Source organism: Carassius gibelio, chromosome B19 (genome assembly GCF_023724105.1).
Source record: "Carassius gibelio isolate Cgi1373 ecotype wild population from Czech Republic chromosome B19, carGib1.2-hapl.c, whole genome shotgun sequence".
Classification (NCBI taxonomy): Eukaryota; Metazoa; Chordata; class Actinopteri; order Cypriniformes; family Cyprinidae; genus Carassius; species Carassius gibelio.
The window spans coordinates 4,093,856-4,113,345 of NC_068414.1; the positions used below are offsets into that span (position 1 = coordinate 4,093,856).

The following is a 19,490-nucleotide window of genomic DNA, read 5'->3' on the forward strand; positions in this document are numbered from 1 at the left end:
TCCCTTATTCCGAGGTCACCGTAGCCACCAGATCCAGTCTGTAACCGCTTCAGTCACCCGGATTCACTCCGTATCCAGAGAAGATGGTGGATCAACACCTAGAAAGGACCTCTATGGCCCAGAAACACAGCGGAGACCGTGACAACTAGATGAGCCGCAGATACAAATCCCCTGTAAAGACCACCTGGACAAGACCACAGGAAACAGATGATTCTTCTGCACAGTCTGACATTCCTGCAGCCTGGAGCTGATCTACTGGTTTCGTCTGACAAGGGGAGAACTGTCTCCCCGACTGAGCCTGGTTTCTCACCGGGTTTTTTCTCCATCTTTTCACCGATCGAGTTTTGGTTTCTTGCCTCTGTCGCCTCTGGCAGGCGGAGCTTGGGACACTTCATGTACAGAGATATCGTTGACTTGATTGCAAATTATTGCACAGATACTATTTAAAACTGAACTTAGCTGAATGATGTCATCAAAGAGTTCAATAACGAAATGCCTTTAACTGTCATTTTGCTTTTTGACGCACTGTGTTCCTAATTAATGTTGTTCAGTTGCATTGACGCAATACTTTTTGTTTAAAGCGCAATTTAAAAAAAAAAAAAAAAAAAGAGTCCAAACAATGACCCCTGCTACGGGTAGTGTTCCAAGTGTTATGCGACTTCAGCTAATGATGGGTCCATCAGAAATTTTACGGTGCTAGGGCTGGGTCTGCGTCAGAAGAAGCCATGCATTGTTTAGTTATGTCAGTGCAGTGCCGTCGGTTGGGGGAGAAACGGCAGCATGCACGGCTCCTCGTTAGTATAGTGGACAGTATCTCCGCCTGTCACGCGGAAGACCGGGGTTCGATTCCCCGACGGGGAGAGCTGGTTCTTTTCGTCTTCCGAACGATCCATCCAAAATTTTTGGTTGGAGTCGCAGGTCACAGAAGGAGTTCTGCTTCGACGTCAGCCCGAGCCAAAGGACATGCGTTGGCCTGGAATCGAACCCGGGTCAACTGCTTGGAAGGCAGCTATGCTCACCACTATACCACCAACGCAGGTGGAAGTCAGCAGCTTTATTGACGCACTGTGTTCCTAATTAATGTTGTTCAGTTGCATTGACACAATACTTTTTGTTTAAAGCGCAATTTAAAAAAAAAAAAAAAAAAAAGAGTCCAAACAATGACCCCTGCTACGGGTAGTGTTGCAAGTGTTATGCGACTTCAGCTAATGATGGGTCCATCCGATATTATTCCATCCAAAAGTTTTGGGTGGAGGCACAGGTCACAGAGGGAGTTCTGCTTCGACGTCAGCCCGAGCCAAAGGACATGCGTTGGCCGGGAATCGAACCCGGGTCAACTGCTTGGAAGGCAGCTATGCTCACCACTATACCACCAACGCAGCAGGCATTCAGCAACTTGCGCCGTCAGTAAGAAGACTCGAAGTTCACGAGTCGCCGATAGGGCTAGAGGAGCAGATGAGATCTTTGTTCAGACCCGTCACTAAAGAGAGCCTTCAAGAATTTGCATCCCGTCACGTACAAGAAAACGCTGCCTTCCCATCCGGCTAAATAAACACGAAGTGGTCAAACGCAGAGAGTGCCCATTCAGACGATGACCAGTGGCAAGCCCTCTCGCAGCATGCTGGCGGACGGTCAAACTGATTCTGCTCTTGACATTTCGATGTAGCTCTGCAGTGAGCAGAGCACCCAAAAATACAGGTCACTCGCAAAAGTTCCCCTCCACGGAAATCTTTAGTAAAAGGCGAAAGATTTATGCGACAATGAAGAGAAACTCGAGCTGTGTCTGCAAACGCTCGGGCCTGTGCGCTGCCTCTGTTAAACTACTACGCTCGCCAAGGGTCATCAAGGGTGACAACGCCTGCCCACATGTGTTTCGTCAGCACCCCCCCCCCCACTCCAAAACGGAGGAGTAAAACTCAAAAAAGTCCCCTCGGCCCACCAATAACCAAAAGCCCAATCAAGGCAATCTCTTTCTCATGCCTCTATCTGAAAAGTTGGATAAAATCTTATATGAAAAAAAAAGTATTTTAAAGAAATCCCTTATTCCGAGGTCACCGTAGCCACCAGATCCAGTCTGTAACCGCTTCAGTCACCCGGATCCAGTCCGTATCCAGAGAAGATGGTGGATCAACACCTAGAAAGGACCTCTATGGCCCAGAAACACAGCGGAGACCGTGACAACTAGATGAGCCGCAGATACAAATCCCCTGTAAAGACCACCTGGACAAGACCACAGGAAACAGATGATTCTTCTGCACAGTCTGACATTCCTGCAGCCTGGAGCTGATCTACTGGTTTCGTCTGACAAGGGGAGAACTGTCTCCCCGACTGAGCCTGGTTTCTCACCGGGTTTTTTCTCCATCTTTTCACCGATCGAGTTTTGGTTTCTTGCCTCTGTCGCCTCTGGCAGGCGGAGCTTGGGACACTTCATGTACAGAGATATCGTTGACTTGATTGCAAATTATTGCACAGATACTATTTAAAACTGAACTTAGCTGAATGATGTCATCAAAGAGTTCAATAACGAAATGCCTTTAACTGTCATTTTGCTTTTTGACGCACTGTGTTCCTAATTAATGTTGTTCAGTTGCATTGACGCAATACTTTTTGTTTAAAGCGCAATTTAAAAAAAAAAAAAAAAAAAAGAGTCCAAACAATGACCCCTGCTACGGGTAGTGTTCCAAGTGTTAAGCGACTTCAGCTAATGATGGGTCCATCAGAAATTTTACGGTGCTAGGGCTGGGTCTGCGTCAGAAGAAGCCATGCATTGTTTAGTTATGTCAGTGCAGTGCCGTCGGTTGGGGGAGAAACGGCAGCATGCACGGCTCCTCGTTAGTATAGTGGACAGTATCTCCGCCTGTCACGCGGAAGACCGGGGTTCGATTCCCCGACGGGGAGAGCTGGTTCTTTTCGTCTTCCGAACGATCCATCCAAAATTTTTGGTTGGAGTCGCAGGTCACAGAAGGAGTTCTGCTTCGACGTCAGCCCGAGCCAAAGGACATGTGTTGGCCGGGAATCGAACCCGGGTCAACTGCTTGGAAGGCAGCTATGCTCACCACTATACCACCAACGCAGGTGGAAGTCAGCAGCTTTATTGACGCACTGTGTTCCTAATTAATGTTGTTCAGTTGCATTGACACAATACTTTTTGTTTAAAGCGCAATTTAAAAAAAAAAAAAAAAAAAAAGAGTCCAAACAATGACCCCTGCTACGGGTAGTGTTGCAAGTGTTATGCGACTTCAGCTAATGATGGGTCCATCCGATATTATTCCATCCAAAAGTTTTGGGTGGAGGCACAGGTCACAGAGGGAGTTCTGCTTCGACGTCAGCCCGAGGCAAAGGACATGCGTTGGCCGGGAATCGAACCCGGGTCAACTGCTTGGAAGGCAGCTATGCTCACCACTATACCACCAACGCAGCAGGCATTCAGCAACTTGTGCCGTCAGTAAGAAGACTCGAAGTGCACGAGTCGACGATAGGGCTAGAGGAGCAGATGAGATCTTTGTTCAGACCCGTCACTAAAGAGAGCCTTCAAGAATTTGCATCCCGTCACGTACAAGAAAACGCTGCCTTCCCATCCGGCTAAATAAACACGAAGTGGTCAAACGCAGAGAGTGCCCATTCAGACGATGACCAGTGGCAAGCCCTCTCGCAGCATGCTGGCGGACGGTCAAACTGATTCTGCTCTTGACATTTCGATGTAGCTCTGCAGTGAGCAGAGCACCCAAAAATACAGGTCACTCACAAAAGTTCCCCTCCACGGAAATCTTTAGTAAAAGGCGAAAGATTTATGCGACAATGAAGAGAAACTCGAGCTGTGTCTCCAAACGCTCGGGCCTGTGCGCTGCCTCTGTTAAACTACTACGCTCGCCAAGGGTCATCAAGGGTGACAACGCCTGCCCACATGTGTTTCGTCAGCACCCCCCCCCCCCCCACTCCAAAACGGAGGAGTAAAACTCAAAAAAGTCCCCTCGGCCCACCAATAACCAAAAGCCCAATCAAGGCAATCTCTTTCTCATGCCTCTATCTGAAAAGTTGGATAAAATCTTATATGAAAAAAAAAGTATTTTAAAGAAATCCCTTATTCCGAGGTCACCGTAGCCACCAGATCCAGTCTGTAACCGCTTCAGTCACCCGGATCCAGTCCGTATCCAGAGAAGATGGTGGATCAACACCTAGAAAGGACCTCTATGGCCCAGAAACACAGCGGAGACCGTGACAACTAGATGAGCCGCAGATACAAATCCCCTGTAAAGACCACCTGGACAAGACCACAGGAAACAGATGATTCTTCTGCACAGTCTGACATTCCTGCAGCCTGGAGCTGATCTACTGGTTTCGTCTGACAAGGGGAGAACTGTCTCCCCGACTGAGCCTGGTTTCTCACCGGGTTTTTTCTCCATCTTTTCACCGATCGAGTTTTGGTTTCTTGCCTCTGTCGCCTCTGGCAGGCGGAGCTTGGGACACTTCATGTACAGAGATATCGTTGACTTGATTGCAAATTATTGCACAGATACTATTTAAAACTGAACTTAGCTGAATGATGTCATCAAAGAGTTCAATAACGAAATGCCTTTAACTGTCATTTTGCTTTTTGACGCACTGTGTTCCTAATTAATGTTGTTCAGTTGCATTGACGCAATACTTTTTGTTTAAAGCGCAATTTAAAAAAAAAAAAAAAAAAAGAGTCCAAACAATGACCCCTGCTACGGGTAGTGTTCCAAGTGTTATGCGACTTCAGCTAATGATGGGTCCATCAGAAATTTTACGGTGCTAGGGCTGGGTCTGCGTCAGAAGAAGCCATGCATTGTTTAGTTATGTCAGTGCAGTGCCGTCGGTTGGGGGAGAAACGGCAGCATGCACGGCTCCTCGTTAGTATAGTGGACAGTATCTCCGCCTGTCACGCGGAAGACCGGGGTTCGATTCCCCGACGGGGAGAGCTGGTTCTTTTCGTCTTCCGAACGATCCATCCAAAATTTTTGGTTGGAGTCGCAGGTCACAGAAGGAGTTCTGCTTCGACGTCAGCCCGAGCCAAAGGACATGCGTTGGCCTGGAATCGAACCCGGGTCAACTGCTTGGAAGGCAGCTATGCTCACCACTATACCACCAACGCAGGTGGAAGTCAGCAGCTTTATTGACGCACTGTGTTCCTAATTAATGTTGTTCAGTTGCATTGACACAATACTTTTTGTTTAAAGCGCAATTTAAAAAAAAAAAAAAAAAAAAGAGTCCAAACAATGACCCCTGCTACGGGTAGTGTTGCAAGTGTTATGCGACTTCAGCTAATGATGGGTCCATCCGATATTATTCCATCCAAAAGTTTTGGGTGGAGGCACAGGTCACAGAGGGAGTTCTGCTTCGACGTCAGCCCGAGCCAAAGGACATGCGTTGGCCGGGAATCGAACCCGGGTCAACTGCTTGGAAGGCAGCTATGCTCACCACTATACCACCAACGCAGCAGGCATTCAGCAACTTGCGCCGTCAGTAAGAAGACTCGAAGTTCACGAGTCGCCGATAGGGCTAGAGGAGCAGATGAGATCTTTGTTCAGACCCGTCACTAAAGAGAGCCTTCAAGAATTTGCATCCCGTCACGTACAAGAAAACGCTGCCTTCCCATCCGGCTAAATAAACACGAAGTGGTCAAACGCAGAGAGTGCCCATTCAGACGATGACCAGTGGCAAGCCCTCTCGCAGCATGCTGGCGGACGGTCAAACTGATTCTGCTCTTGACATTTCGATGTAGCTCTGCAGTGAGCAGAGCACCCAAAAATACAGGTCACTCGCAAAAGTTCCCCTCCACGGAAATCTTTAGTAAAAGGCGAAAGATTTATGCGACAATGAAGAGAAACTCGAGCTGTGTCTGCAAACGCTCGGGCCTGTGCGCTGCCTCTGTTAAACTACTACGCTCGCCAAGGGTCATCAAGGGTGACAACGCCTGCCCACATGTGTTTCGTCAGCACCCCCCCCCCACTCCAAAACGGAGGAGTAAAACTCAAAAAAGTCCCCTCGGCCCACCAATAACCAAAAGCCCAATCAAGGCAATCTCTTTCTCATGCCTCTATCTGAAAAGTTGGATAAAATCTTATATGAAAAAAAAAGTATTTTAAAGAAATCCCTTATTCCGAGGTCACCGTAGCCACCAGATCCAGTCTGTAACCGCTTCAGTCACCCGGATCCAGTCCGTATCCAGAGAAGATGGTGGATCAACACCTAGAAAGGACCTCTATGGCCCAGAAACACAGCGGAGACCGTGACAACTAGATGAGCCGCAGATACAAATCCCCTGTAAAGACCACCTGGACAAGACCACAGGAAACAGATGATTCTTCTGCACAGTCTGACATTCCTGCAGCCTGGAGCTGATCTACTGGTTTCGTCTGACAAGGGGAGAACTGTCTCCCCGACTGAGCCTGGTTTCTCACCGGGTTTTTTCTCCATCTTTTCACCGATCGAGTTTTGGTTTCTTGCCTCTGTCGCCTCTGGCAGGCGGAGCTTGGGACACTTCATGTACAGAGATATCGTTGACTTGATTGCAAATTATTGCACAGATACTATTTAAAACTGAACTTAGCTGAATGATGTCATCAAAGAGTTCAATAACGAAATGCCTTTAACTGTCATTTTGCTTTTTGACGCACTGTGTTCCTAATTAATGTTGTTCAGTTGCATTGACGCAATACTTTTTGTTTAAAGCGCAATTTAAAAAAAAAAAAAAAAAAAAGAGTCCAAACAATGACCCCTGCTACGGGTAGTGTTCCAAGTGTTAAGCGACTTCAGCTAATGATGGGTCCATCAGAAATTTTACGGTGCTAGGGCTGGGTCTGCGTCAGAAGAAGCCATGCATTGTTTAGTTATGTCAGTGCAGTGCCGTCGGTTGGGGGAGAAACGGCAGCATGCACGGCTCCTCGTTAGTATAGTGGACAGTATCTCCGCCTGTCACGCGGAAGACCGGGGTTCGATTCCCCGACGGGGAGAGCTGGTTCTTTTCGTCTTCCGAACGATCCATCCAAAATTTTTGGTTGGAGTCGCAGGTCACAGAAGGAGTTCTGCTTCGACGTCAGCCCGAGCCAAAGGACATGTGTTGGCCGGGAATCGAACCCGGGTCAACTGCTTGGAAGGCAGCTATGCTCACCACTATACCACCAACGCAGGTGGAAGTCAGCAGCTTTATTGACGCACTGTGTTCCTAATTAATGTTGTTCAGTTGCATTGACACAATACTTTTTGTTTAAAGCGCAATTTAAAAAAAAAAAAAAAAAAAAAGAGTCCAAACAATGACCCCTGCTACGGGTAGTGTTGCAAGTGTTATGCGACTTCAGCTAATGATGGGTCCATCCGATATTATTCCATCCAAAAGTTTTGGGTGGAGGCACAGGTCACAGAGGGAGTTCTGCTTCGACGTCAGCCCGAGGCAAAGGACATGCGTTGGCCGGGAATCGAACCCGGGTCAACTGCTTGGAAGGCAGCTATGCTCACCACTATACCACCAACGCAGCAGGCATTCAGCAACTTGTGCCGTCAGTAAGAAGACTCGAAGTGCACGAGTCGCCGATAGGGCTAGAGGAGCAGATGAGATCTTTGTTCAGACCCGTCACTAAAGAGAGCCTTCAAGAATTTGCATCCCGTCACGTACAAGAAAACGCTGCCTTCCCATCCGGCTAAATAAACACGAAGTGGTCAAACGCAGAGAGTGCCCATTCAGACGATGACCAGTGGCAAGCCCTCTCGCAGCATGCTGGCGGACGGTCAAACTGATTCTGCTCTTGACATTTCGATGTAGCTCTGCAGTGAGCAGAGCACCCAAAAATACAGGTCACTCACAAAAGTTCCCCTCCACGGAAATCTTTAGTAAAAGGCGAAAGATTTATGCGACAATGAAGAGAAACTCGAGCTGTGTCTCCAAACGCTCGGGCCTGTGCGCTGCCTCTGTTAAACTACTACGCTCGCCAAGGGTCATCAAGGGTGACAACGCCTGCCCACATGTGTTTCGTCAGCACCCCCCCCCCCCCCCCACTCCAAAACGGAGGAGTAAAACTCAAAAAAGTCCCCTCGGCCCACCAATAACCAAAAGCCCAATCAAGGCAATCTCTTTCTCATGCCTCTATCTGAAAAGTTGGATAAAATCTTATATGAAAAAAAAAGTATTTTAAAGAAATCCCTTATTCCGAGGTCACCGTAGCCACCAGATCCAGTCTGTAACCGCTTCAGTCACCCGGATCCAGTCCGTATCCAGAGAAGATGGTGGATCAACACCTAGAAAGGACCTCTATGGCCCAGAAACACAGCGGAGACCGTGACAACTAGATGAGCCGCAGATACAAATCCCCTGTAAAGACCACCTGGACAAGACCACAGGAAACAGATGATTCTTCTGCACAGTCTGACATTCCTGCAGCCTGGAGCTGATCTACTGGTTTCGTCTGACAAGGGGAGAACTGTCTCCCCGACTGAGCCTGGTTTCTCACCGGGTTTTTTCTCCATCTTTTCACCGATCGAGTTTTGGTTTCTTGCCTCTGTCGCCTCTGGCAGGCGGAGCTTGGGACACTTCATGTACAGAGATATCGTTGACTTGATTGCAAATTATTGAACAGATACTATTTAAAACTGAACTTAGCTGAATGATGTCATCAAAGAGTTCAATAACGAAATGCCTTTAACTGTCATTTTGCTTTTTGACGCACTGTGTTCCTAATTAATGTTGTTCAGTTGCATTGACGCAATACTTTTTGTTTAAAGCGCAATTAAAAAAAAAAAAAAAAAAAAGAGTCCAAACAATGACCCCTGCTACGGGTAGTGTTCCAAGTGTTATGCGACTTCAGCTAATGATGGGTCCATCAGAAATTTTACGGTGCTAGGGCTGGGTCTGCGTCAGAAGAAGCCATGCATTGTTTAGTTATGTCAGTGCAGTGCCGTCGGTTGGGGGAGAAACGGCAGCATGCACGGCTCCTCGTTAGTATAGTGGACAGTATCTCCGCCTGTCACGCGGAAGACCGGGGTTCGATTCCCCGACGGGGAGAGCTGGTTCTTTTCGTCTTCCGAACGATCCATCCAAAATTTTTGGTTGGAGTCGCAGGTCACAGAAGGAGTTCTGCTTCGACGTCAGCCCGAGCCAAAGGACATGCGTTGGCCGGGAATCGAACCCGGGTCAACTGCTTGGAAGGCAGCTATGCTCACCACTATACCACCAACGCAGGTGGAAGTCAGCAGCTTTATTGACGCACTGTGTTCCTAATTAATGTTGTTCAGTTGCATTGACACAATACTTTTTGTTTAAAGCGCAATTTAAAAAAAAAAAAAAAAAAAAAAGAGTCCAAACAATGACCCCTGCTACGGGTAGTGTTGCAAGTGTTATGCGACTTCAGCTAATGATGGGTCCATCCGATATTATTCCATCCAAAAGTTTTGGGTGGAGGCACAGGTCACAGAGGGAGTTCTGCTTCGACGTCAGCCCGAGCCAAAGGACATGCGTTGGCCGGGAATCGAACCCGGGTCAACTGCTTGGAAGGCAGCTATGCTCACCACTATACCACCAACGCAGCAGGCATTCAGCAACTTGCGCCGTCAGTAAGAAGACTCGAAGTGCACGAGTCGCCGATAGGGCTAGAGGAGCAGATGAGATCTTTGTTCAGACCCGTCACTAAAGAGAGCCTTCAAGAATTTGCATCCCGTCACGTACAAGAAAACGCTGCCTTCCCATCCGGCTAAATAAACACGAAGTGGTCAAACGCAGAGAGTGCCCATTCAGACGATGACCAGTGGCAAGCCCTCTCGCAGCATGCTGGCGGACGGTCAAACTGATTCTGCTCTTGACATTTCGATGTAGCTCTGCAGTGAGCAGAGCACTCAAAAATACAGGTCACTCGCAAAAGTTCCCCTCCACGGAAATCTTTAGTAAAAGGCGAAAGATTTATGCGACAATGAAGAGAAACTCGAGCTGTGTCTGCAAACGCTCGGGCCTGTGCGCTGCCTCTGTTAAACTACTACGCTCGCCAAGGGTCATCAAGGGTGACAACGCCTGCCCACATGTGTTTCGTCAGCACCCCCCCCCCCCACTCCAAAACGGAGGAGTAAAACTCAAAAAAGTCCCCTCGGCCCACCAATAACCAAAAGCCCAATCAAGGCAATCTCTTTCTCATGCCTCTATCTGAAAAGTTGGATAAAATCTTATATGAAAAAAAAAGTATTTTAAAGAAATCCCTTATTCCGAGGTCACCGTAGCCACCAGATCCAGTCTGTATCCGCTTCAGTCACCCGGATCCAGTCCGTATCCAGAGAAGATGGTGGATCAACACCTAGAAAGGACCTCTATGGCCCAGAAACACAGCGGAGACCGTGACAACTAGATGAGCTGCAGATACAAATCCCCTGTAAAGACCACCTGGACAAGACCACAGGAAACAGATGATTCTTCTGCACAGTCTGACATTCCTGCAGCCTGGAGCTGATCTACTGGTTTCGTCTGACAAGGGGAGAACTGTCTCCCCGACTGAGCCTGGTTTCTCACCGGGTTTTTTCTCCATCTTTTCACCGATCGAGTTTTGGTTTCTTGCCTCTGTCGCCTCTGGCAGGCGGAGCTTGGGACACTTCATGTACAGAGATATCGTTGACTTGATTGCAAATTATTGCACAGATACTATTTAAAACTGAACTTAGCTGAATGATGTCATCAAAGAGTTCAATAACGAAATGCCTTTAACTGTCATTTTGCTTTTTGACGCACTGTGTTCCTAATTAATGTTGTTCAGTTGCATTGACGCAATACTTTTTGTTTAAAGCGCAATTTAAAAAAAAAAAAAAAAAAAAGAGTCCAAACAATGACCCCTGCTACGGGTAGTGTTCCAAGTGTTATGCGACTTCAGCTAATGATGGGTCCATCAGAAATTTTACGGTGCTAGGGCTGGGTCTGCGTCAGAAGAAGCCATGCATTGTTTAGTTATGTCAGTGCAGTGCCGTCGGTTGGGGGAGAAACGGCAGCATGCACGGCTCCTCGTTAGTATAGTGGACAGTATCTCCGCCTGTCACGCGGAAGACCGGGGTTCGATTCCCCGACGGGGAGAGCTGGTTCTTTTCGTCTTCCGAACGATCCATCCAAAATTTTTGGTTGGAGTCGCAGGTCACAGAAGGAGTTCTGCTTCGACGTCAGCCCGAGCCAAAGGACATGCGTTGGCCGGGAATCGAACCCGGGTCAACTGCTTGGAAGGCAGCTATGCTCACCACTATACCACCAACGCAGGTGGAAGTCAGCAGCTTTATTGACGCACTGTGTTCCTAATTAATGTTGTTCAGTTGCATTGACACAATACTTTTTGTTTAAAGCGCAATTTAAAAAAAAAAAAAAAAAAAAGAGTCCAAACAATGACCCCTGCTACGGGTAGTGTTGCAAGTGTTATGCGACTTCAGCTAATGATGGGTCCATCCGATATTATTCCATCCAAAAGTTTTGGGTGGAGGCAAAGGTCACAGAGGGAGTTCTGCTTCGACGTCAGCCCGAGCCAAAGGACATGCGTTGGCCGGGAATCGAACCCGGGTCAACTGCTTGGAAGGCAGCTATGCTCACCACTATACCACCAACGCAGCAGGCATTCAGCAACTTGCGCCGTCAGTAAGAAGACTCGAAGTGCACGAGTCGCCGATAGGGCTAGAGGAGCAGATGAGATCTTTGTTCAGACCCGTCACTAAAGAGAGCCTTCAAGAATTTGCATCCCGTCACGTACAAGAAAACGCTGCCTTCCCATCAGGCTAAATAAACACGAAGTGGTCAAACGCAGAGAGTGCCCATTCAGACGATGACCAGTGGCAAGCCCTCTCGCAGCATGCTGGCGGACGGTCAAACTGATTCTGCTCTTGACATTTCGATGTAGCTCTGCAGTGAGCAGAGCACCCAAAAATACAGGTCACTCACAAAAGTTCCCCTCCACGGAAATCTTTAGTAAAAGGCGAAAGATTTATGCGACAATGAAGAGAAACTCGAGCTGTGTCTCCAAACGCTCGGGCCTGTGCGCTGCCTCTGTTAAACTACTACGCTCGCCAAGGGTCATCAAGGGTGACAACGCCTGCCCACATGTGTTTCGTCAGCACCCCCCCCCCCCACTCCAAAACGGAGGAGTAAAACTCAAAAAAGTCCCCTCGGCCCACCAATAACCAAAAGCCCAATCAAGGCAATCTCTTTCTCATGCCTCTATCTGAAAAGTTGGATAAAATCTTATATGAAAAAAAAAAGTCTTTTAAAGAAATCCCTTATTCCGAGGTCACCGTAGCCACCAGATCCAGTATGTAACCGCTTCAGTCACCCGGATCCAGTCCGTATCCAGAGAAGATGGTGGATCAACACCTAGAAAGGACCTCTATGGCCCAGAAACACAGCGGAGACCGTGACAACTAGATGAGCCGCAGATACAAATCCCCTGTAAAGACCACCTGGACAAGACCACAGGAAACAGATGATTCTTCTGCACAGTCTGACATTCCTGCAGCCTGGAGCTGATCTACTGGTTTCGTCTGACAAGGGGAGAACTGTCTCCCCGACTGAGCCTGGTTTCTCACCGGGTTTTTTCTCCATCTTTTCACCGATCGAGTTTTGGTTTCTTGCCTCTGTCGCCTCTGGCAGGCGGAGCTTGGGACACTTCATGTACAGAGATATCGTTGACTTGATTGCAAATTATTGCACAGATACTATTTAAAACTGAACTTAGCTGAATGATGTCATCAAAGAGTTCAATAACGAAATGCCTTTAACTGTCATTTTGCTTTTTGACGCACTGTGTTCCTAATTAATGTTGTTCAGTTGCATTGACGCAATACTTTTTGTTTAAAGCGCAATTTAAAAAAAAAAAAAAAAAAAAAAGAGTCCAAACAATGACCCCTGCTACGGGTAGTGTTCCAAGTGTTATGCGACTTCAGCTAATGATGGGTCCATCAGAAATTTTACGGTGCTAGGGCTGGGTCTGCGTCAGAAGAAGCCATGCATTGTTTAGTTATGTCAGTGCAGTGCCGTCGGTTGGGGGAGAAACGGCAGCATGCACGGCTCCTCGTTAGTATAGTGGACAGTATCTCCGCCTGTCACGCGGAAGACCGGGGTTCGATTCCCCGACGGGGAGAGCTGGTTCTTTTCGTCTTCCGAACGATCCATCCAAAATTTTTGGTTGGAGTCGCAGGTCACAGAAGGAGTTCTGCTTCGACGTCAGCCCGAGCCAAAGGACATGCGTTGGCCGGGAATCGAACCCGGGTCAACTGCTTGGAAGGCAGCTATGCTCACCACTATACCACCAATGCAGGTGGAAGTCAGCAGCTTTATTGACGCACTGTGTTCCTAATTAATGTTGTTCAGTTGCATTGACACAATACTTTTTGTTTAAAGCGCAATTTAAAAAAAAAAAAAAAAAAAAAGAGTCCAAACAATGACCCCTGCTACGGGTAGTGTTGCAAGTGTTATGCGACTTCAGCTAATGATGGGTCCATCCGATATTATTCCATCCAAAAGTTTTGGGTGGAGGCACAGGTCACAGAGGGAGTTCTGCTTCGACGTCAGCCCGAGCCAAAGGACATGCGTTGGCCGGGAATCGAACCCGGGTCAACTGCTTGGAAGGCAGCTATGCTCACCACTATACCACCAACGCAGCAGGCATTCAGCAACTTGCGCCGTCAGTAAGAAGACTCGAAGTGCACGAGTCGCCGATAGGGCTAGAGGAGCAGATGAGATCTTTGTTCAGACCCGTCACTAAAGAGAGCCTTCAAGAATTTGCATCCCGTCACGTACAAGAAAACGCTGCCTTCCCATCCGGCTAAATAAACACGAAGTGGTCAAACGCAGAGAGTGCCCATTCAGACGATGACCAGTGGCAAGCCCTCTCGCAGCATGCTGGCGGACGGTCAAACTGATTCTGCTCTTGACATTTCGATGTAGCTCTGCAGTGAGCAGAGCACCCAAAAATACAGGTCACTCGCAAAAGTTCCCCTCCACGGAAATCTTTAGTAAAAGGCGAAAGATTTATGCGACAATGAAGAGAAACTCGAGCTGTGTCTGCAAACGCTCGGGCCTGTGCGCTGCCTCTGTTAAACTACTATGCTCGCCAAGGGTCATCAAGGGTGACAACGCCTGCCCACATGTGTTTCGTCAGCACCCCCCCCCCCCCACTCCAAAACGGAGGAGTAAAACTCAAAAAAGTCCCCTCGGCCCACCAATAACCAAAAGCCCAATCAAGGCAATCTCTTTCTCATGCCTCTATCTGAAAAGTTGGATAAAATCTTATATGAAAAAAAAAGTCTTTTAAAGAAATCCCTTATTCCGAGGTCACCGTAGCCACCAGATCCAGTCTGTATCCGCTTCAGTCACCCGGATCCAGTCCGTATCCAGAGAAGATGGTGGATCAACACCTAGAAAGGACCTCTATGGCCCAGAAACACAGCGGAGACCGTGACAACTAGATGAGCCGCAGATACAAATCCCCTGTAAAGACCACCTGGACAAGACCACAGGAAACAGATGATTCTTCTGCACAGTCTGACATTCCTGCAGCCTGGAGCTGATCTACTGGTTTCGTCTGACAAGGGGAGAACTGTCTCCCCGACTGAGCCTGGTTTCTCACCGGGTTTTTTCTCCATCTTTTCACCGATCGAGTTTTGGTTTCTTGCCTCTGTCGCCTCTGGCAGGCGGAGCTTGGGACACTTCATGTACAGAGATATCGTTGACTTGATTGCAAATTATTGCACAGATACTATTTAAAACTGAACTTAGCTGAATGATGTCATCAAAGAGTTCAATAACGAAATGCTTTTAACTGTCATTTTGCTTTTTGACGCACTGTGTTCCTAATTAATGTTGTTCAGTTGCATTGACGCAATACTTTTTGTTTAAAGCGCAATTAAAAAAAAAAAAAAAAAAAAAAGAGTCCAAACAATGACCCCTGCTACGGGTAGTGTTCCAAGTGTTATGCGACTTCAGCTAATGATGGGTCCATCAGAAATTTTACGGTGCTAGGGCTGGGTCTGCGTCAGAAGAAGCCATGCATTGTTTAGTTATGTCAGTGCAGTGCCGTCGGTTGGGGGAGAAACGGCAGCATGCACGGCTCCTCGTTAGTATAGTGGACAGTATCTCCGCCTGTCACGCGGAAGACCGGGGTTCGATTCCCCGACGGGGAGAGCTGGTTCTTTTCGTCTTCCGAACGATCCATCCAAAATTTTTGGTTGGAGTCGCAGGTCACAGAAGGAGTTCTGCTTCGACGTCAGCCCGAGCCAAAGGACATGCGTTGGCCGGGAATCGAACCCGGGTCAACTGCTTGGAAGGCAGCTATGCTCACCACTATACCACCAACGCAGGTGGAAGTCAGCAGCTTTATTGACGCACTGTGTTCCTAATTAATGTTGTTCAGTTGCATTGACACAATACTTTTTGTTTAAAGCGCAATTTAAAAAAAAAAAAAAAAAAAAGAGTCCAAACAATGACCCCTGCTACGGGTAGTGTTGCAAGTGTTATGCGACTTCAGCTAATGATGGGTCCATCCGATATTATTCCATCCAAAAGTTTTGGGTGGAGGCACAGGTCACAGAGGGAGTTCTGCTTCGACGTCAGCCCGAGCCAAAGGACATGCGTTGGCCTGGAATCGAACCCGGGTCAACTGCTTGGAAGGCAGCTATGCTCACCACTATACCACCAACGCAGCAGGCATTCAGCAACTTGCGCCGTCAGTAAGAAGACTCGAAGTGCACGAGTCGCCGATAGGGCTAGAGGAGCAGATGAGATCTTTGTTCAGACCCGTCACTAAAGAGAGCCTTCAAGAATTTGCATCCCGTCACGTACAAGAAAACGCTGCCTTCCCATCCGGCTAAATAAACACGAAGTGGTCAAACGCAGAGAGTGCCCATTCAGACGATGACCAGTGGCAAGCCCTCTCGCAGCATGCTGGCGGACGGTCAAACTGATTCTGCTCTTGACATTTCGATGTAGCTCTGCAGTGAGCAGAGCACCCAAAAATACAGGTCACTCGCAAAAGTTCCCCTCCACGGAAATCTTTAGTAAAAGGCGAAAGATTTATGCGACAATGAAGAGAAACTCGAGCTGTGTCTCCAAACGCTCGGGCCTGTTCGCTGCCTCTGTTAAACTACTACGCTCGCCAAGGGTCATCAAGGGTGACAACGCCTGCCCACATGTGTTTCGTCAGCACCCCCCCCCCCCCACTCCAAAACGGAGGAGTAAAACTCAAAAAAGTCCCCTCGGCCCACCAATAACCAAAAGCCCAATCAAGGCAATCTCTTTCTCATGCCTCTATCTGAAAAGTTGGATAAAATCTTATATGAAAAAAAAAGTATTTTAAAGAAATCCCTTATTCCGAGGTCACCGTAGCCACCAGATCCAGTCTGTAACCGCTTCAGTCACCCGGATCCAGTCCGTATCCAGAGAAGATGGTGGATCAACACCTAGAAAGGACCTCTATGGCCCAGAAACACAGCGGAGACCGTGACAACTAGATGAGCCGCAGATACAAATCCCCTGTAAAGACCACCTGGACAAGACCACAGGAAACAGATGATTCTTCTGCACAGTCTGACATTCCTGCAGCCTGGAGCTGATCTACTGGTTTCGTCTGACAAGGGGAGAACTGTCTCCCCGACTGAGCCTGGTTTCTCACCGGGTTTTTTCTCCATCTTTTCACCGATCGAGTTTTGGTTTCTTGCCTCTGTCGCCTCTGGCAGGCGGAGCTTGGGACACTTCATGTACAGAGATATCGTTGACTTGATTGCAAATTATTGCACAGATACTATTTAAAACTGAACTTAGCTGAATGATGTCATCAAAGAGTTCAATAACGAAATGCCTTTAACTGTCATTTTGCTTTTTGACGCACTGTGTTCCTAATTAATGTTGTTCAGTTGCATTGACGCAATACTTTTTGTTTAAAGCGCAATTTAAAAAAAAAAAAAAAAAAAAAGAGTCCAAACAATGACCCCTGCTACGGGTAGTGTTCCAAGTGTTAAGCGACTTCAGCTAATGATGGGTCCATCAGAAATTTTACGGTGCTAGGGCTGGGTCTGCGTCAGAAGAAGCCATGCATTGTTTAGTTATGTCAGTGCAGTGCCGTCGGTTGGGGGAGAAACGGCAGCATGCACGGCTCCTCGTTAGTATAGTGGACAGTATCTCCGCCTGTCACGCGGAAGACCGGGGTTCGATTCCCCGACGGGGAGAGCTGGTTCTTTTCGTCTTCCGAACGATCCATCCAAAATTTTTGGTTGGAGTCGCAGGTCACAGAAGGAGTTCTGCTTCGACGTCAGCCCGAGCCAAAGGACATGCGTTGGCCGGGAATCGAACCCGGGTCAACTGCTTGGAAGGCAGCTATGCTCACCACTATACCACCAACGCAGGTGGAAGTCAGCAGCTTTATTGACGCACTGTGTTCCTAATTAATGTTGTTCAGTTGCATTGACACAATACTTTTTGTTTAAAGCGCAATTTAAAAAAAAAAAAAAAAAAAAAAAAGAGTCCAAACAATGACCCCTGCTACGGGTAGTGTTGCAAGTGTTATGCGACTTCAGCTAATGATGGGTCCATCCGATATTATTCCATCCAAAAGTTTTGGGTGGAGGCACAGGTCACAGAGGGAGTTCTGCTTCGACGTCAGCCCGAGCCAAAGGACATGCGTTGGCCGGGAATCGAACCCGGGTCAACTGCTTGGAAGGCAGCTATGCTCACCACTATACCACCAACGCAGCAGGCATTCAGCAACTTGCGCCGTCAGTAAGAAGACTCGAAGTGCACGAGTCGCCGATAGGGCTAGAGGAGCAGATGAGATCTTTGTTCAGACCCGTCACTAAAGAGAGCCTTCAAGAATTTGCATCCCGTCACGTACAAGAAAACGCTGCCTTCCCATCCGGCTAAATAAACACGAAGTGGTCAAACGCAGAGAGTGCCCATTCAGACGATGACCAGTGGCAAGCCCTCTCGCAGCATGCTGGCGGACGGTCAAACTGATTCTGCTCTTGACATTTCGATGTAGCTCTGCAGTGAGCAGAGCACCCAAAAATACAGGTCACTCGCAAAAGTTCCCCTCCACGGAAATCTTTAGTAAAAGGCGAAAGATTTATGCGACAATGAAGAGAAACTCGAGCTGTGTCTCCAAACGCTCGGGCCTGTTCGCTGCCTCTGTTAAACTACTACGCTCGCCAAGGGTCATCAAGGGTGACAACGCCTGCCCACATGTGTTTCGTCAGCACCCCCCCCCCCCCCCACTCCAAAACGGAGGAGTAAAACTCAAAAAAGTCCCCTCGGCCCACCAATAACCAAAAGCCCAATCAAGGCAATCTCTTTCTCATGCCTCTATCTGAAAAGTTGGATAAAATCTTATATGAAAAAAAAAGTATTTTAAAGAAATCCCTTATTCCGAGGTCACCGTAGCCACCAGATCCAGTCTGTAACCGCTTCAGTCACCCGGATCCAGTCCGTATCCAGAGAAGATGGTGGATCAACACCTAGAAAGGACCTCTATGGCCCAGAAACACAGCGGAGACCGTGACAACTAGATGAGCCGCAGATACAAATCCCCTGTAAAGACCACCTGGACAAGACCACAGGAAACAGATGATTCTTCTGCACAGTCTGACATTCCTGCAGCCTGGAGCTGATCTACTGGTTTCGTCTGACAAGGGGAGAACTGTCTCCCCGACTGAGCCTGGTTTCTCACCGGGTTTTTTCTCCATCTTTTCACCGATCGAGTTTTGGTTTCTTGCCTCTGTCGCCTCTGGCAGGCGGAGCTTGGGACACTTCATGTACAGAGATATCGTTGACTTGATTGCAAATTATTGCACAGATACTATTTAAAACTGAACTTAGCTGAATGATGTCATCAAAGAGTTCAATAACGAAATGCCTTTAACTGTCATTTTGCTTTTTGACGCACTGTGTTCCTAATTAATGTTGTTCAGTTGCATTGACGCAATACTTTTTGTTTAAAGCGCAATTTAAAAAAAAAAAAAAAAAAAAGAGTCCAAACAATGACCCCTGCTACGGGTAGTGTTCCAAGTGTTAAGCGACTTCAGCTAATGATGGGTCCATCAGAAATTTTACGGTGCTAGGGCTGGGTCTGCGTCAGAAGAAGCCATGCATTGTTTAGTTATGTCAGTGCAGTGCCGTCGGTTGGGGGAGAAACGGCAGCATGCACGGCTCCTCGTTAGTATAGTGGACAGTATCTCCGCCTGTCACGCGGAAGACCGGGGTTCGATTCCCCGACGGGGAGAGCTGGTTCTTTTCGTCTTCCGAACGATCCATCCAAAATTTTTGGTTGGAGTCGCAGGTCACAGAAGGAGTTCTGCTTCGACGTCAGCCCGAGCCAAAGGACATGCGTTGGCCGGGAATCGAACCCGGGTCAACTGCTTGGAAGGCAGCTATGCTCACCACTATACCACCAACGCAGGCGGAAGTCAGCAGCTTTATTGACGCACTGTGTTCCTAATTAATGTTGTTCAGTTGCATTGACACAATACTTTTTGTTTAAAGCGCAATT

General features: G+C 47.9%; 9 non-coding genes across 9 annotated transcripts; all 9 read right to left on the reverse strand.

Moving 5' to 3' along the window:
• Positions 1 to 1,664: 1,664 nt before the first annotated feature.
• LOC127980335 (U5 spliceosomal RNA) lies at positions 1,665 to 1,779 on the reverse strand. Its single transcript, XR_008159365.1, has one exon. It is a non-coding gene; the product is annotated as a U5 spliceosomal RNA (small nuclear RNA).
• Positions 1,780 to 3,702: 1,923 nt separating this feature from the next.
• Positions 3,703 to 3,818, reverse strand: LOC127980145 (U5 spliceosomal RNA). The gene has a single exon (XR_008159182.1). It is a non-coding gene; the product is annotated as a U5 spliceosomal RNA (small nuclear RNA).
• A 1,923-nt stretch (positions 3,819 to 5,741) lies between these two features.
• Positions 5,742 to 5,856, reverse strand: LOC127980336 (U5 spliceosomal RNA). The gene has a single exon (XR_008159366.1). It is a non-coding gene; the product is annotated as a U5 spliceosomal RNA (small nuclear RNA).
• A 1,922-nt stretch (positions 5,857 to 7,778) lies between these two features.
• Positions 7,779 to 7,894, reverse strand: LOC127980146 (U5 spliceosomal RNA). Its single transcript, XR_008159184.1, has one exon. It is a non-coding gene; the product is annotated as a U5 spliceosomal RNA (small nuclear RNA).
• A 1,927-nt stretch (positions 7,895 to 9,821) lies between these two features.
• On the reverse strand, positions 9,822 to 9,936 carry LOC127980912 (U5 spliceosomal RNA). Its single transcript, XR_008159912.1, has one exon. It is a non-coding gene; the product is annotated as a U5 spliceosomal RNA (small nuclear RNA).
• A 1,923-nt stretch (positions 9,937 to 11,859) lies between these two features.
• LOC127980147 (U5 spliceosomal RNA) lies at positions 11,860 to 11,975 on the reverse strand. The gene has a single exon (XR_008159185.1). It is a non-coding gene; the product is annotated as a U5 spliceosomal RNA (small nuclear RNA).
• Positions 11,976 to 13,901: 1,926 nt separating this feature from the next.
• Positions 13,902 to 14,016, reverse strand: LOC127980337 (U5 spliceosomal RNA). Its single transcript, XR_008159367.1, has one exon. It is a non-coding gene; the product is annotated as a U5 spliceosomal RNA (small nuclear RNA).
• A 1,925-nt stretch (positions 14,017 to 15,941) lies between these two features.
• LOC127980338 (U5 spliceosomal RNA) lies at positions 15,942 to 16,056 on the reverse strand. Its single transcript, XR_008159368.1, has one exon. It is a non-coding gene; the product is annotated as a U5 spliceosomal RNA (small nuclear RNA).
• A 1,929-nt stretch (positions 16,057 to 17,985) lies between these two features.
• On the reverse strand, positions 17,986 to 18,100 carry LOC127980340 (U5 spliceosomal RNA). The gene has a single exon (XR_008159370.1). It is a non-coding gene; the product is annotated as a U5 spliceosomal RNA (small nuclear RNA).
• Positions 18,101 to 19,490: the final 1,390 nt, after the last annotated feature.